Here is a 19,204-nt window from a genome sequence, read left to right on the forward strand (position 1 = left end):
CTGACCTCGTGATCCGCCTGCCTCGGCCTCCTAGATTCCCTCCCAATTTTAAGATCTTTAATTAGTTTTTGTCATAAATATTTAGAAGAGCTCATGGATCGTATGCTTGGTCCTCTTAGCAAGTAAACCTCTCTGCAAATGGTCGTATACTTACCAGCAAAGCTCCCTGAGCCAAGAGAGTTCTCTTCCCAACGACACTTCACTAAAGTAGAAAATGTTGCAGTCGCTTACAACGAGACTTATTTTTCCTTGGGTTTTAATCATATGACAAATTAGGTTGAATTTGCATTTACACAGCATTTTATGATGTAAGCTTTCTAATAACGCTGCAGCCGGCACGGCAGTGAATTGCATTATCCCTAATGGTTCATCAGTTCTGAGATTTAGTATTTGATCTTGTTTTATTATCTTCTCCAGCTATATTCTATACCTATTTTTTCCCTGAAATGAACATTATTGATTTACTTATTAAATATTGTCTGCCTACTGTGAATTTTTCACATAAGCAGCATGATGAATCCTTCTTAAAAATAATGATTATCTGCAACACAATGCCAGAAATGCTGGTTTTATAAGGAAGGTTTGAATGAAGTTGAACTAAATACAGAGAATGAAAACCTTCCTGGGCTTTCTTAGATAAAGGCTTATACACTGATTCTATCTCCCTGAGAAAAAGAGTAATCAATAAGTGATTATATTCTTAAAATAAATTACATTTCAGGTTTGTTCTGTCCGGAGCAGTTAAGAAGTGATGATTACCATAGGTTAAGCCTGAGGGCAAAAAAGGGAACTTTATGAGTTATTTGTAATATCTAAGGAAATGCTTCAGAATAATAATAAAGTCAGGAGTAAAATTAGCTTTACCTTTGGTTCAAGGTATGTTCTTCCCTGAAGTATGCTTCTAGCTAAATCTAACCCTAAGTGAAATTGGAAAAAGAAGTCTGCTCAGCATCTTACCTGCTCCACACTCGTGCCTGTCCCCTCAAAGCTTGGACTAATCTGGGGGTCTCCTGACGTCCCCAGAGGTCCAGGGCCTTGTCCGCCACCCTCCCTCCCCTGAGACACATCTGTCACCTCCTCCCTCCTTTCCTCGTCCAGGATTGCATCCCCTCTCAGTCCGCTATTGCTGGCCCATGGACCACCCTTAAACCCAAGAGTCTAAAACACTCACAAGCGCCTTTCTCCCAGTCTACAGACAGACTGACTGGCCGATTGTAAGACTGAAAAAGGCACCTGCTCCCTTGGCCTCTTTGACATATTCCAGGGATAGAAAAATCAAGCTACCTGGTTCATTTCAGAAAGATAATACAAGCCTAATATTACCCCTGGTCACAGGGTATAAAAGAAAAGTAGACATTTATTTTATCCACTCTCCCTGGCAACTACCTGTCCCTGGAGAGGAGTCGAAAAACCTAGGCAGCTGTAGCCAGGGCCCGATGGCATCTAATCCTGGACCAACAGGCAGTGCACACCCATTGAGATTTTGCACCTATGACCGTGAGTGTGTGTGTGCATGTGTGTGCATGCGTGTATGTGCATGTGTGTGTACATGAGTGTGTGTGTGCATATGTGTATGCACGTGTGTGTGTGCGCAGTATGTGTGTGCATGTGAGTGTGTGTCCCCATCAATTAGAAACTCAGCCAAGATGCTGCAACTTAATCACAAACAACAACAAGCAAGTTGGGAGGCAAGAAGTACAGACTGGGTGGGCTTATTTGCAGCAAATGCATAAAAAAGAATTAACCATCATAACGTATAAAGTGCTCCCACAAAACAAAGGAAAAAAGGGTAAAAAAGAGAGAAAATAGTCAAAGTCTAAAAAGCATAATGAGAAAAAGAAATACCAACAGCCAATAAATACATGAAAGATGATCCAGGTCACCAATACAAAGGGGATTACAAAATGAAACAAAATTGAGATTTTTTTGCAAATCTTATTGTCAGAAATTGGGAGGACTAATAGATTCTGGTGGCACCAAAGCTGAGAACCCAGAGGCTGGACCACTGACGGTTCTGGGCAAGGCAACTTGGCTATCAGTACCAACATTTCTAAGTATATGTCTAAACCGTGGGATTCTACGTTGGTGCCTCCATCTGACAACAGTCTGCCTCCGCTTAAAGACGTGTTTGTGGAGGAGCTCCTTACAATAGTCAAAGAAAAAAATCAGAGACCACACACTGTCCACCAGCAGCAGATGAAATAACTCCAGCTGTGGTACAATAGCACACACCCACGCATACCCAGTGATCACATACGAACAAAACAACACATCCACATCAGCACTAAGAACAGGGGGAGGGCAGGGCAACAAGAACGGGACTCAGCAGATTTCTGAAGCACAGAAGTCAGATAAGGCCAGGGCAGTAACTCATGCCTGTAATCCCAGCACTTGGGAGGCTGAGGCGAGAAAATGGGTTTAGCCCAGGAGTTCAAAACCAGCCTGGGCAGTATAATGAGACCCCATCTCTACTAAAAATAAAATGTTTTTAAAAACCTAGCCAGGAATGGTGGTGCAAACCAGTAGTCCCAGTTACTTGGGAGGCTGAGGTTGGAGGATCCCTTGAGCCCAGGAGGTCAAGGCTGCAGTGAGCTGAGATTGTACCATTGCACTGCACTCCAGCCTGGGGAATAGAGTGAGACCCTGTCTTCTCTTACAAAAATGGATGATATGAGATAAACTGGTGCTGAGAAGGCGGTGCATTGTCCTGGAGTTGGCAGGAGGAAGGACTCTGCCCTGGAGCAGAGAGGGCGCATTGAGGCCTCAGGACAAAGTCACAGGATGCGGCTGGAGCGTAGGGAGGGGCGTAGGTCTGATGCCAAGCGCTGGAGGAAAGAATTTCCGCTGTCATTCTTTCTATTTTCCAGTGAAATGGGAAGTATGGCTGTCAGTGGAGGGGGGGCTCAGGAAACAGGAAATGGAGGTACAGAAAGCCAAGGTGTAGAACTCCCCTAGGAAAGTGGAAATGCATGGGGCTGGGAAATGCACCGCTTTGGGGGTGACGGTCACTTGAGGTTGACACAACTGATGTTCAACCTAACCTGTAGGTTGGCTGCGTGTTCCCCTCAGGCTGGTTGGCCCCAGGAGGAGTCTGAGCTGAGTCTCACTCAGGCAGATGAGGGGAAGGAGCATGGCTCCAGGAGGGTGAAAGGCCTGCAAAGGTGTGGTTGTCTCAAGGGACCTTCTAGGTCGCTGGGCAAGGAAGGAAGGAAGGGTGTGAGCATTGGGAAGGAGGGTGATCTCACTCTTGGTCTTCTCTTTGCCCAGAAATCTTTTCTCCCTCAAGATAACTCCTTGTTTGCCTTGGAAATATTATAATGCAAATGATGCTGAAATGTCGTCTTTTCTCATTTTTGGAAATGACATAATTTTATATTAATATATATCTTTATTAGCACTTCACACACTGCATTTGGATTTTTTATGGTTTCCTGAAGATTTTTTTTATATTGATGGCTTCCTTAAGATGTGAAACATGTTAAGTCACTTCCGTACCTTAATGTGGTGTCCATCATTGGATGGGCATTCAGGAAATGTCAGTTAAGAGAATGGGTGGATGCTAAGAAGGAAGGTAAGAAACCAATATCCATCATCTCCAAATGAGAGAAATAGAGGAAGAAAGGAAGGCCGGAGGAAGGGGGGAGGGAGAGAGAGAGACAAGGATGGCCAGAGGAGAGAAGTACCACCCACAGAGCTGTTTTTGGATAATGTAGACAAAGCCATCTACTTTCTTTGCGCCCTGCTTGCAGCAACATGCTGTCCCCCATATCCACATTTTTATTCAGAATGTGATAGGTTATCTTGTTGTTTCAAAGGTAGCAAATTAACCTGGAGATCTCAGTGATTTACAAGAAAGGCATATTTCATGTTTACAGCTTGTCTCCAGTGGGAGTTGATGAGGAGGGCTCTGCTCCACACACTCTTGCAGGGATCCAGGCTGATGGGGATGCCACTGCCCAGTCAAGCCCGTGAGAGTGTCTCTACTCTGTCCTATGCACATTTCTGCTCAAGCCCACTGGCCAGAATTAGTCACAGTGTCCCGCAAAAGTGCAAGGTGACTGGAGCTGGGTGTGGGGGGAGGCATGGGCATCCAGTCAGCACTGGGCGGTTCTTCCATGACTAAGTTCCTGGCACTCAGTTGGCTGCTCCACTAACCATTGCTGAGGCCTGGGCTGTCAGCCAGGAGAGCTTTAGTGTAAAACACAGCTCTCCCAGCGGTCATTCACATGCTACAAGTGGGCCTGTGATGAAGAAGAAAGCAAAACAAAACTACAGCTCCAATGGCCGGGCGCGGTGGCTCAAGCCTGTAATCCCAACACTTTGGGAGGCCGAGACGGGCGGATCACGAGGTCAGGAGATCAAGACCATCCTGGCTAACACGGTGAAACCCCGTCTCTACTAAAAAATACAAAAAAAAAAAAAAAAAAAAAAAAAACTAGCTGGGCGAGGTGGCGGGAGCCTGTAGTCCCAGCTACTCGGGAGGCTGAGGCAGGAGAATGGCGTGAACCCAGGAGGCGGAGCTTGCAGTGAGCTGAGATCCAGCCACTGCACTCCAGCCTGGGCGACAGAGCGAGACCCCGTCTCAAAAAAAACAAAAACAAAAACAAAAACAAAAACTACAGCTCCAAATAACAAGACGCCTGATGAAGGAATGGCAGGATGTAGGGGTGCAGATCTGGGAGATCAAACTGCTTCTCTTTAAGTCTCAACACCCAAGCTGACTGCACCCGTGCCCACCTGTAAGTCCAGCTGTTCGTGTTTATGTGAGACCACGAATGTGACAGGAATACTAAGGTGACAAAGGGGCACAGATCGAGCTGTGATGCGAATTCTAAACGAAAACTCCATTTTATACTACCTTGTACCGAGGACTGCATCCTTTCATGGACATTAACCAATTAACTTGCTTGGCACCTCTATAAGATATCAATTATTAAGAGCTAAGCAATTAGTGTGCAGGAGAAGGAAGGCATTCAGCAAAAGCCCAGGCAGCGTGAAATTAAGGACCAGAGTAGAAGAGAACGTAATCCCTAATCCTTTCAAGAGAGCACTGAGGAAAAACACCCGAGCTATCAAAGACTAGGAAGAGATGCAGCTAATCTCCAAGCAATTCCACGACATGAAAGTGTATTTTAAGTTTAGAGATCATCAGAGAGGAAAGACTATCTTTTGAGAACAGAATGGGATGTATCCTGTGCTTTTTCCACACCTTTCTCCAAGGTTGGAGCATCACCTATCAGTCTACATTCAGAGCCTGCTGGGAACATAGCACTATTTCCAGGAAGGACCAGCCCTCGGGAGCCACACATCCGGGGAAGACTTTCCACTCAGCACCCACACCTTTGTGAACTCACCTCCGCCACTTCCTGTCCCTTCATCCCAGCCCGTCTCCTGCTTCCTGAAGGCCCCCAGTTTACTGAACTCTTCCTAGTGTCCTGCCACCCCCAGCATCACTCCCCACTTGAGGAAAGCAACATCCCAGAGAGAGACAGACGTCCCCACAGAGGGCCATGGAAGACTCCCGGGCATAGTGAGGACACCCAGAGGGCAGTGGTTACACCTGGCTGAGGGTGACCAGTACCAAAGGGGTTTGAGTTTTATTCTGTAAATAGGGGAGTCTGTAGGCATCACCTGCCCTCAGGTAGGAAAGCAATAACCTCAGTTTACCTGCCAAGGGTCACTCTCTGAAGGTGGGAGGGACCTGGCGCCTCTGAGACCCACCAGGGGACTAAGGTGCCAGCCTCAGAGGGGTGGGGCAGCCCTGGAGGGGCCACTGTGCATGAGGCCTGTGATGGACATGGGAAGCAGGACCCTGGAAAGGGGGGCTCCGGGGTGAAGCATGCACAGAGGGGCTTCGAGAACAATCCAAGGCGTTTTCTGGGACAATTAGAAATAGCGGCACTAATGAAAGAGAAAAGGCTGGGCACGATTTCCACTTCCTCTACTGCATTGGCCTGCACTTTACCCTCTGGCCTCTTTAGACCTCCTCTCCTTTCCCAGCTCTACGCTGGTGCCACCGTGCCAGGATCTCTCTCAGTTCCCTGGAATTGGCGTCTGTTTTTACATATCCAGCTCCAGCAGAACATTAAAATTCTACCTGTCATTTTTATTCCACACTCTCACCACGGCACCGAGCGTGGGCCTCAACCAGCCTCCCTGAGAAATGACGTGAGTGGACTTCGCCTGACAGCCTGGATTTTGGGGGTCAAGAAGAGTCATCGGGTGCGGGTGAGGAACGTTCCAGGACCTGACCCACTTGGTTGAAGACATTGATCTACAACCCTTAGTTATAGGAAACCGTTTGGAAATTATTCCGAGATAACATTTTACGCATTTGCACACTGATGATGTGTATAGTTACGTGTATAGCTTGTAACTGTTACTTTCGTTGCTGCCTGTGGTGTGAACATACATTATGTTTGTACACCCACAGTGATTGATGTTTTGGTTTGGAAAACAATCTGAAGTTTCGGTGGATAAAAATGCAATTTTCTAATTAGGACTGAGCATTGCAATAGAGCCACCTCCATTACGGTACTTATTTTACTGTGCAAAAATGTATGTTTGCAGTCCTATTGTGAATTTAAAATAAGAATGGCAAATCGATATTCTAAAAACCCACACACTGAGATATCCTGCATACTATTTTTATGCACATATGCAATCTAAAGAGTTTCTTCAAATTGTCTTGAAGATCTCCACAGCTTTTTGTTTCCAGAGACAAGGTTAAACACAACTTAGTTATTGTTACAGGTCGTTTACAAAATGAGCCATTTAATTAAATGATCTAGGCAAATCCTTGTGGCTTACAGCTTCCCTGCAAAAAAAAAAAAAAAATCACTAAATGATGTGTAAAATGGAGGCCATATTATGTAATCAAAGAGAAATTAAAAGTGCATTGAATCTGTAAATAAAATGCAAGCTATTAGCCCATCAGGTACAGTTCTTGCTTTCAGGGAACTGCTACCTTCTGCAAAAAGCAAACCCTCCTCTCTGCGCCATCCATCTCTCAGCACAACGAAGCTGTCACAGGACGTTTCTCCTCCACCGTGGTACTCAGGGCCGTCTGTATGGCTGACCCAGAGCCACCGTGAGTAATTTTAAAAAGGCTTATCATTATCCTGACAAAATGCTATATAGGTGTGCGTGATTCATTTTTTAATAGTGCAGTCAGGAAATAAAGAGCGGAGCCAGGGCGGACGATAACACCGGCCCCCGCGTCCCTGTGATATTAATTACTCAAGACACGTGCATGACATGCTGCTCATTTGTTCCTCACCGCCAGCTATCTTATCTCCACTGACGACCGCTGATGAGTGCGGGCAGCCTCCAGACATCCTCAGACAGCCTTCGATCCTTCATTGTTTGTTGCATTGATGGAAAATAGCAGAGGTTGCCTTTCCCCATGATGGCCTGCATGCTAAAAACACAGTTGTGCTCTTTCGCCCTTGTTTTTGCTCTCCCTCCTTTTGTGTGTGTGTGTCTCTCTGTGTGAGTCTGTCTCTGTCTTTCTTTCGTCTTGTTCTCTTTCTCCCGTGTCCTTTCCTGAATGTCCATCCGTGGAACTGCGACTCAGGGTGGATCTTAGGAGGGCCCTTTCTTTGAGGGTTCTGCCTTTCTCCTTCCTGTAAGATGACCTCAAAAGCCTTGCCTGTGGCCCATTACGGGGCCACAGGTAATGCTGGAAGTTGCTATTTTAAAAGATCTCCAGTCCCTTCATTTCTTCTCCAGAGAATAATATTTTCTTTGTAGTGTGTTCTGAGGATTTAAAGCAATGTGTGTGAAACACTGAACACAAAACCTTAGTGTCAGAAGCACTCAGCACCTGAGAATCATTATTAGCTGTTATCATTGAAAATTATCTGATTATGTGAAAATGTGTTCGTCCAAGTGACCTGTGTGTGATCATCAGTTTAACAGATGACCCATGTAGAAGCCCAGCTCCATGAAGAGAAACTGACAACGGATTGTGGAGCCGTGCAATAAATGGACAAAAACCACTATTTGCCTCCCAATATTTGTGATAAATTCTAGACAATGTCCCGACATGCAGTGAATTGGTGCTGCTTACTTTTCTTGCCAGACTCTGGAGCCAGGCTGCTGGGGTTCAAATCCTGATCTCGCACTTAACTTTGGGAGAAACAATCATTTCGTGTCTCCATATCTCATCTACGCAATGGAGACGGCAATGGTGCCCAACCCTGCAGGATGATTCGAGGATTAAGCGGCTCGATAGGATCGATGCGTGAGAGTGCAGAGGGAAGAACGGGTGTGATCGCTGTGGCTGTTATTATTTCTGCTCGAAAGAAGTCCTAAACGACAGTGGCCTCCAAGGCTGTGGTGTTCAGGCTGTGTGTGGAACTCATTCTCCTTCCCTATTTGTGCAATTTCTCCCATTTCACAGGGAAAGCAAGGAAAAATGGCAGTGGGCCTGCTGCTCTCCAACTGCCTGTCTCTTATCTTTTTCCTCTAGAATAATACAGCAGTGAGGCCAGACATGGTGGCTCATGCCTGTAATCCCAGCACTTTGGGAGGTCGAGGCAGACAGATCACCTGAGGTCAGGAGTTCGAGACAAGCCCGGCCAACACGGTGAAACCCCGTCTCTACTTATAATACAAAAGTTAACTGGGCATGGTGGCACGCACCTGTAATCCCAGCTACTCGGGAGGCTGAGGCAAGAGAATTGCTTGAACCTGGGAGGCGGAGGTTGCAGTGAGCTGAGATCACTCCACTGCCCTCCAGCCTGGTGGACAAGAGCTAGACTTTGTCTGGAAAAAAAAAAAAAGAAGAATACAGCAGTGAAGACGGGAAAATGAAGTGAGAGAAAGGGCTATTAACTAATGCTACAACTCTGTACTAGTCCAAAGTTCATAAATCAGTGGCACACTCTTTATCTGGGTTGTATTTTATTCAGGAATCCAGGAAGTTAGCTACTTACGGAGCTGCTTGTGTACAGTTGAGCAGGTTGTGGCCTGTCCAAGGACACCTGGCTGAAGGAGAGAGTGGCTATGAAATTCCTTTCTGCAACTGACTGATGGAGGCGCACGGACCTGTAGCTGACTGGAGGAAGAGCGGCCTGAGGAAATGAGGCAGCCCACAAACCTGATCTGAAGTAGAGAAGACACTGACCCTGGGACCAACAACCAGTTCCAGTGTGCACAGTCATGTAACTCAGCAGCTCAGTGTGGGTCAGAATTTGTAAGAAGTGCAGCAAAAAAAATGGTAATAAGTAAAGCAAAGATGTTTGAATACGAAGGCTATATGATATAAGGGATACAATGAAATTTTAAAAGGAAAAGAAAGGAAAAAGAAAAAAAAGAAAAGAAATTAAATCAGCAAAACCGAGGAGAAAGAGAGCACTGTAAGCAAGGACTCACACCTTTGAAGGATAAACAATCTTTTTGTTAATGTGCACTAAATAATTACAATAAATATATTGTGTAGAATAATTGGCAGAAATATTAGAAAACACAGCAGTATCTATTAGATCTAATATGGCCTATACCTTTTGAAATTCCCATGATTACTAGGGTAAAATTCCAAAATTCCTTTTTTAATGAGCTAGGAAACTACACAGCTACGAGAAAAGGTATTAACAATATTCAGAAGAAAAAATCAAATGGCCAACACACATAGGAAAAGTAGTCATTACTCACTGTTTCTCAAATAAACAAAAACTGAAGTTAATATTTAGAGATAATTTTTCACTGAAAAAAGTCACAGAAGTATTATAAAAGTCATGAGATTCATTAGAGACAAGGTTATAACCAAAATTGTACTCTCATACTTGACACCTGACATGGCGACGGGGAAAATTGGTGTAACCTTTCAGGAAAGTCACGTGAGGACAGCTATTATAAATAGAAGTAGACTGATCCCTTGACTCAACCATCCAACTTTTAGTAGACTCTTGCACAGAAAAACAAAACAAAACAAAAGAAAACAAAAAGCTACAGGTATAAGGACACATGGGTGCTCATTATACCATTATTTTTAACAGCAAACAAAACAAAAACAAAGCCAGAAATGTCTATCAATAGAGAGGGAGTACAATAATCTGAAACTTCCATATTGTAAAAATTATTACATAGGTATTTCAAAATGAATTGTATATTAATTACATGGGGAAAGGTAAGTAGGTGGATGGGTGGATAGATATGGACTGATGGATGGATGGAAGGAAGCTGTAGTTAAGTGAAAAACAGAGTGAAGAATGATCTGTACATTCTCTCATTTGCAAAACCAACAGTAATAAAAGCTGTATATGTGTGTGTGTGTGTTTGTATATTTATGTTTAATGAAGGGTAAATATTTGGAGTATAAAAAGCAGGTTGGCAAACTTGGCTACGTCGGAAGACTAAAACTCATAAAAGTTACTCTTATATAATAATCTTTTGCATTTTTTCTATAGTTCATGATTCTATTCTAATTAAAATTTTAAGACTAACTCATTTAAAAAAATGAAAGTTGCAAGTTCTTTTGTTTTCAGAAGTTACATTGTCAATTCTCAATTTTCAACCACGGCTCCATCAAGAGCTGGGCTGTGGGCTGCCTGCTGGATTAAACTTTTCCTGAATGCTGTGAGCCTCCTCACAGCTGGAGCTGCACAGCCCTCTGAAGACCCCTGAAATCACAGCTCCTAGAATGGAATTCCAGAGGCAGCAACGGAGTGAAACAAAGAGCTGCATGGCGATTTCTTTTCCTTCAGTTACTGAAACCAGTAGTCATAAATTAGAAATCATTAACTATTGAATCTTAAAACAATGGCAATGAATACATTGTTTCTGTTTTCTTTTAAATATAGAAAGTGGAAGGTTATCTGCAGCTCTGGGATACAGTCTCATCGGATGTTGTCAAGCATCTCCCATACTCTCATATTATAGAGGACTGATATTTGACAGCACCCCACCCTTTATCACACCTTCCCTAACACACCGCAGTGTGCAAAGACCAGGTGGAACGAGTGGAGAAGGTGCTTGGAATGATCCCAAGGTGGATACAAAGAGAAAAAGTTGAATATGAAAACCAAAACAATGTTCCTAAATTTACATAGGCAAACCCATTTTCTTTCTGGTGAAACAGCTACAACAAAGACACTTAAGAAGAAATGCAAGGGCTTCTGGAAGGGATTGACTTAGCCCCATACTCTTCCCCATGCAGGATCATCCAACATGATCCACCCAGGGATCATGAAGCTGCACCAGCACCTTTTGGAAAACGCAAGTGTTCTTGAAGGTGACATATTAAATCAGTGTCAACCATTAACATCTTAATGTGGATTAATAGTTTGACAGGGGAGCCCATTCTGTGATAAATTGCCCTCTGCAAGACAGTAGAGGGAGACATGTGTGATGGGGGCCTTGGTGGAACTGAGAGCCCCAAGCACTGTCACAGAGGAAGGACATGGCTGGAGAGAGCGGGGAAACACACAACACAGGGTGCTCACAACACTTGCCTCCTGGAAGGCAAGAACGTTGCTTGACAGCCCTGTTATGTCCCTCACCAAGCCTGATCTTACACCCATAGCAGGTGCCCAGTAAATGCTTGTGGACGAACCCATCAATTATTGGTGATTCTGTTTTGCTAACTTCTCTTGACAAGGATTGTACTACCAGTTAAAAATTGGTCCTATGTTTTGTTTCTTTTTTGTTTCGTTTTGTTGTTTGAGACAGAGCCTCCTTCTGTCACCCAGGCTGCAGGGCACTGGCACGATCTCAGTTCACTGCAGCCTCGACCTTCTGGGCTCAAGAGATCCTCTTACCTCAGCCTCCTGAATAGCTGGGACTGCAGGCACATACCACCACACCCAGCTAATTTTTGTATTTTCTGTAGAGATGGGGTTTCACCATGTTGCCTAGGCTGATCTCAAACTCCTGGGCTCAAGCGATCCCCCTACCTCAGCTGCCTATGTCATTACAAGATAATTTAGACAATATATTTTCAAACATAATCGATTTTTACTATATTAATATTTCAAAATTAAAATATATTTTTCTTATTGGGACTTCTATTCAGATGTGTTGTTTAGAGGCCACAAACAGGAAGCTAGAATTCATGTACAACCTAAAGACAAGTTTGTTTAACATGCATGTGTTTTACAAAATAAAGCCAGCAATTTTCATTTTTATGCAGAAAACCTAAATGTCTGGCTTCTCTTTAGAAATTGAGTCTGACCAAAGGAAACCATTCCTTCATGGTTGAAGTCTGCAGGGGTTGATTGACTGACCAGGTGGGATGAGCCTCCTGGCGTCTCAGCTCCCAGCCGCACATGATTTCTGCAGGGGCGCTGGTTTCCGACTTCATTTCTCATGTCGCCTTTGAGGCTGGCTGTGCTGGACACAGAACAACTCTCTGAATAGTCAAGTGTGCCTTTTACTCTGCACCTCACTCTCCAAAACTGTTCTGTGCATGCATTTTACATATACAATAGTCCTTGAAAATGGCCACATTAAATAATTTCAAAATATTTGTAATTTATCCTCTTCTGAATGTGAGTAGTGAGATTACAAGTTCTTTATTAGTCTGGCATATATCTAAGTGGCTACTTAATAAAATAGTACAAGTTCCTCAAAGATCCTGGCAGGATTACGATTGTAATTTAGTCGGAATTCACAGCCTCCTGTGATTTTCTGTGATATTTCCAAAGTATTCTCACACAGTAATATGCAGTAGATGGCATCACATTGCAGTACAATTTGCAATTTAAGACTTAGGGTACAATAAGAATTCCGCCTGGAAGATCTACGCAAATGCTTTAGAATAGTAGTCTGTCAACTTTCAGTGAGAAAACACATCTTAGAAGACTCTGACAAATAAAAATCAACCAATATATTTCCAAGGTTTTTAATTCAGTTTTTCCTGACACATCTCTGCTTTTTCGAAACCTAAGATGTGAAACATGTGTGATTAAATACTTTTCTGTGACAACAAAGCCGTATTATTTTGTGAGTGTGTATTCACATTTATATGTAAGGGAGGAAGAAAAAAAGAGATATTTGTGAGCTTATTTTAAGGAAAGAAACAACTTGAGGTAACAATTAGCATTTGACAATTTGTGTTCTATTGGAGAGATAGATCACCCGCTGAAAAAAACTCATGAAAATAATTTATAGCCTTATTTTGAAATTCACACATTTCCCAGTATGCTCATAAGACTAACAAGGGGGAATGTTTGTGACGTTTAATCATTACTCAAGTACCCAGTCATTACGGAGAAATGTTTATGAAAAATGGATGCAAAGAGGCTCAGCGCGTTGCCTCCAGCAACAATATTTATAAGGGACAGGTAGAAGAAAAAGCATAAAATAATGTATCCAGGACCCTTTAGCATACAGCAGGATGAAGGGACGTTTTTGTTGTTGTTATCGATCTGAATACATCCTATTTTTTGAAATTACTCTTGTAAATATCATTGTTAGTTCTACAAATGGCATTCTTTTAAACTGGCCAAGAAACAGACTGGAAGCTAATAAATATGAAAAAGGAATAATTGTTAGAAAATATATAAATTAGGTTCACATACAGATGACCATCATGGGCTGATACATTCTTTTAAAATATATTTTAATTTAATTTGTATATATTTATGGGGTACAAGTGCAATTTTTTTACATGCATAGATTGTGTAATGCTGAAGTGAGGGCTTTAGGATAGCCTTCACCCAAATTATGCAAATTGTGCCTATTAAGTTCTTTCTGGTCATCCACCCCTCCACCCCTCATCTTCCCATGTCTCCATTGCTTATGATTCTGCACTCTACATTCATGTGCACACATTATTTAGCTCCCAGTTACAAGTGAGAACATGCAATATTTGTGATATGGTTTAGCTCTATGTCCTGTGTCCCCACATAAATCTCTCATCTCAACTTGTAATCCCCACATGTCAAGCAAGGAGGATGATTGGATCATGGAGGTGGTTATCCCCATGCTGTCCTCATGATAGTGAGTGAGTTCTCACAAGATTCACTGGTTTTAATAAGGGACTCTTCTACTTCAGCTTCTCTCTCTCTCCTGCTGCCATGTAAGATGTGCCTGCTTCCCAGTCCACCATGATTGTAAGTTTCCTGAGGCCTCCCCAGCCATGTGGAACTGGGAGTCTATTCAGTCTCTTTCCTTTATAAATTACCCAATCTCCAGTAGTATCTTTATAGCAGTGTGAAAATATACTAATACAATTTGCCTTTCTGTGTCTGTCTTGTTTCACTTAAAATAACAACCTCCAGTTTCATCCACGTTGTTACAAAAGATGTTATTTCATTCTTTTTTATGGAGAACTAGTATTCTACAGTGTAAATATACCACATTTTCTTTATTCATTCATTCATGGACACTTAGGTTGAGTCCCTATCTTTGCTATTGTGAATAGTGCTGTGGTAAACATACAAATGGCTAGTGTCTTTTTGATAGAATGATTTCTTTTCCTTTGGGTAGATACCCATCAATGAGATTGCTGGATTGAATGGTAGCTCTATTTAAGGCTCCTTGAGAAATTGCCATGCTGTTTACCATAGAGGCTAAACTAAATGACATCCCCACCAACAGCGTGTAAGTGTTCCCTCTTCTCTGCACTCTCTCCAACATGTTTCTTTTTGACTTTTTTTTTTTTTTTGAGACAGGGTCTCACTCTGTTGCCCAGGCTGAAGTGCAGTGGCTCAATCATAGTGCACCACAGCCTTGATCTGCTGGGTTCAAGTGATTGTCCCTCCTCGGCGTCTCAAGTAGCTGGGACTACAGGCATGTGCCACCACACCTGGCTAATTTTTAAATTTTTTGTAGAGATGGAGTCTCATCATGTTGCCTATGCTTTTTTTTTATTTTTAGTAGTTGGACTGATAAATTATTTATCTACAATCAGTATTCTTGAACTGTAGAAATATATGTGATTTACAGATAACACCATTTTCTTCTGAAATGGTGTTTTGTATTTTGTTTGTTTGCTTGTTCCTTGGGGAAGATTATAAAGGAGAGTGTCCTTATAACACCATTATCTACTAAATGAAAGCATCCTGGTTTCATCCTAGAAATGGTTGTGCTCCTAAAAACGATGATGGCTCTCAATTTTAAAAACATGTAAAAATAAAATGTAATAACACTTCAAAATTACCTTCATGAAGAAAGCTGGAATTATTTTGTAAAATCATTTCCTAAACCAGCACTTAATAAAATGTGAACAACTATGTGGACTACTAATTTGGAAGAAAAAATATTTCTTTAAGAAGCTAAAGTAATGCCCCGACTTCCTAGTCATTTGATCTGAGAGAGTGAAGTTCCTTAGGGAAGATCTGGAGAATACAGGACAATGAGCAATGCTCATATCTTTTATTATTTCTCTCAAAGACTCAAAGTGTTTATCAGGCTCTTGACAGAAGATAGTTAGCTAAATAGTTAAGTCAAAGTTATGGAAGAAACTATGCATGACAAATATTTGATATTTCTAGTCAATAGCAAGTTTCCAGTTTTGATTATCTAGGACTTGCCAGACAATTCTCTTGCCCTCACCGAGGGCAGAGCTGTCTTGTGTGGACACCGGCTACAGCAGAACCTATAGACAACGCTGAGGCGTTCATGAGGAAATCGCTCCCATTCTATTCTCAGGCCTGAATCCCATTTGTAACCCATTCTTAAGCCTATTTAGTACTTTGACCTGGAAATACCTCCTCTTTAAACTACCAAAAACTGATTATTAGACTAATTAATGCTTCAAATAATTGCAAAACTTTCTTAGCCATAGTCCCAATTTTTAAAAAATAATGTGGTAATAATAAAGAATAGGAAAGGTTTTACTAAATATTTTCTGTTTCTATATAGGTTATTTAACAAAGAACTGTCATTATTTAGAATACAGCTGGATTGACTGGGCACGGACGGTGGCTTATGCCTGTAATCTTAGCACTTTGAGAGGCTGGGGCAAGAGAATGGCTTGAGTCCAGGAGTTCGAGACTACCCTAGGCAACACAGGGAGACCATGTCTCAATAAATAAAGAAATAAAATTTAAAAATTTTAAAAATGTTTATTTTTTATTTTTATATTTTATTTTTTTGCGATAGAGTCTCACTCTGTCACCCAGGCTGGAGTGCAGTGATGCAATCACCACTCACTACAGCCTTGACCTCTGGGCTCATGCCATCCTCCTACCTCAGCCTCCTAAGTAGCTGGGACCACAGGCATGTGCCACCATACCCAGCTAATTTTTGTATTTTTTGTAGAGACAGGGTGTTGCCGTGTTGCCCAGACTGGTCTTGAATTCCTGGGCCCAAGAAATCCGCCCAAATCAACCTCTCAAAGTGTTGGGATTACAGGAGTGAGCCACTGCGCCCAGTCGAATTTTTTTTTTTTTTAAGAATAAATCTGGCTTAAAATGTGAGGAAACAATGGCATATTATCTATAATTCTGCATCACAAAAGAGGAGCATTGTTAAAATGTATGTCCACCTTGGGAATATATTTTGAGGATTTTGAAAAAATGATTTTATGAGTTGGGGCTCCTCTTTCAGAGTATTAATTGAATCGTTTCTCATCAAAAGGCATTTTCTGAGGTGTTTTCAGGAATGCGATTTAATCACAGGCTAACATAAGGTTGCTGGGTCACACGGAGTTTTCTGAAGCCTTTAACTGTGTTTCAAAGCCTATTAAATTTAAGAGGCAAATTCCCTAATCACGAAAGTCTCCGTCATTCCTTTCTCTGAAAACTTGCTGTGTCTAATTTGCCAAAATGATCAAAGTATTCTTATTCATGATAGATGCTAGAACCCACCGTTTCATTCGGATCTCTATTTTTAAGTGCTCATCAAATATTTTACAAATTTAGATTTTTCAGTGGGATGTAAATTATTACCTGTACCAGAAATAACTGGTTGAACATAATGAATGCGCCCTACATGTACTCCAAACCATTCAAATGCAAGCTTTGCTTTCATTTGCTTTACGCAAGTATGTCATGAAACCAGCCTTGAAAGCAAGGCTCTCCATAGCCTTATAAAATACGTGAGATGAAGTAATTTACAACACATAATTTATTACCATTCTTCTTATTTTGTATTTTGTTTGGAATTATTTATTGGTCAGAAAATAAGTGCCTGACATAGAGCAGGCAGTTGAGTAAGCGTTAGCGGGTTGAAAACAGTACACATGTCTGAGTTAATACTGCTGCTTGTCAAGTTCACAGAAAAACACCAATGATATTCGATTCCTTCCCAAACCAGAAGCCTCTGGAGTGAAGGCTGTCCTTCCAAGAGGGTACCTGGAGCAGTGGCGAGAAAACAGTGACTTGTCAGAGGAGTGGCGGAAAAAGTCTCTTCCAGTTGGCTGGGATTCTGGACTTGGGAGTAATTTCCATCGATTACATGTGTAGGAAACACACAGGCAGATATCCTGCTTTCAACAGTTCTCACTAAAGAAACTTGACTTCCACATGCAGAGCAATTGCTGAAGCCATGGTTTTAAAAATCACCTACTAAACCCGGATGTGTTTTTGTGGGTTTTTTGTTTGTTTGTTTGTTTGTTTGTTTGTTTTTCGACGGAGTCTCACTGTGTCGCCAGGCTGGAGTGCAATGGCAAGATCTCTGATCACTGCAACCTCCGACTCCCTGGTTCAAGCGATTCTCCTGCCTCAGCCTTCTGAGTATCTAGAATTACAGGCATGTGCCACCACATTCAGCTAATTTTTGTATTTTTAGTGGAGACAGGGTTTCGCCATATTATCCAGGATGCTCTCAATCTCCTGACCTTGTGGTCCGCCTGCCTTGGCCCCCCAAAGTGCTGGGATTACAGGTGTGAGTCACTGCGCCTGGCCATGATGTGTATTTTTAATATTAACTATACTTTTTTTTATTAACTCACTAAAAAATATCCCAGCCTGAAACTTGCTGTTTTAATATTTTTAAGAAAACCCAAACCAGAAAATGCAGAGTGGACCACTCGTTTAAAAACTATCAATATGTTCTGTAATCGACTGCATCAGGAAGAAATAGAGATACGTACCTTGCTTGTTTTTCTGACATCCACTGTACAAACAACACAGCTAAATCTCTGACAGAGTGTCACTTAGAATACTTTTTCCTTAAAGATGACAGCCTTCTCCTTATGTGTCATTGTGCACACACTGAAGTTCTTCCCGCTTAGCCAAAAACTAGCATGACACGCAGCTACCTCGGCGATTTTCCACAGATGGTTATTTGAAATGGTTTAAGACGCTGAAGCTCATTGAGAATTTTAATAAACTTCCTAGGCAGGACTTGACCCCCTGGACTGTTTGTTCTTGACATGAAAAATGTTGCCTTCCATCAATAGCTGACCTTTTTCTCTTTGTTCTTTTTTATTCATTTTCCTCTGCTGCTTTATGGAAACTTTTTCCTGAAATTATTTCCTTATAATAGAGATGTCAACTCTCAAGATCAAACACAGCTAACGTCTACCCAATGGTAGAACAAATGGAAGATTACTCTGCTTCTGTTGATGATACTTCTAAGACTATTAATTTATAGAAGGTTATTTGCCTTTTATTCTCCTCATTTGCAATGGTGATGTTACTGCTAACATTAATAACCAGCACTCATTCGGCTTCTGCCAAGTCAGGTGATGTTCTTAATGCTTCATGGGAATTAGCCCCCTGAATCCTCAGAAGGACTCTCCAAGGTGAGTAATGTGACCACCCACATTTTATAACTGAGGAAACTAAGGCATGGTGGATTTCCACAAATATCTTTCTTTATATATTTCTTTATATACATAGGGCCAGGCTACTGGGACATTCAGTCATCCAAGAGAAGCAGGTTGCATTCCTGGAAATGGTTTATCTATTGACCCGAGTTTGCAAAGATCAGCAGCTCCCTGCTGTCCACGTTCAGGGATGAAGGTTGGAGATTCCTTTCGTTTGCAAATATTGGGCCTGGAAGAGAGGGAGTCTTGAGAACACAGCCGTTCTCGTTCTCACCATTCCATGAACACAGTCGGTGTGTGCGCATTCGTCTTAACAGTGTGACTCCTGATGACATCATCCTATGCACATATTGTTCTCATTTCACTTCAATGATAGATCTTACTGGAGTATTGGTGATCTCCCTTTTTAGAAAGTTTTCTTTCAATTTCATTGTCTTGACTTCTTTTAATATGGTTTTTATATGGTTTACTTTTTGCATTATTTAAAGCTCAGAAACCAGGGACTGGTCTCTCTGCAATGCAGGTCTGAGTGCATTACCCCGG

The sequence above is a fragment of the Macaca thibetana genome, chromosome 9 (genome assembly GCF_024542745.1).
Source record: "Macaca thibetana thibetana isolate TM-01 chromosome 9, ASM2454274v1, whole genome shotgun sequence".
Classification (NCBI taxonomy): Eukaryota; Metazoa; Chordata; class Mammalia; order Primates; family Cercopithecidae; genus Macaca; species Macaca thibetana.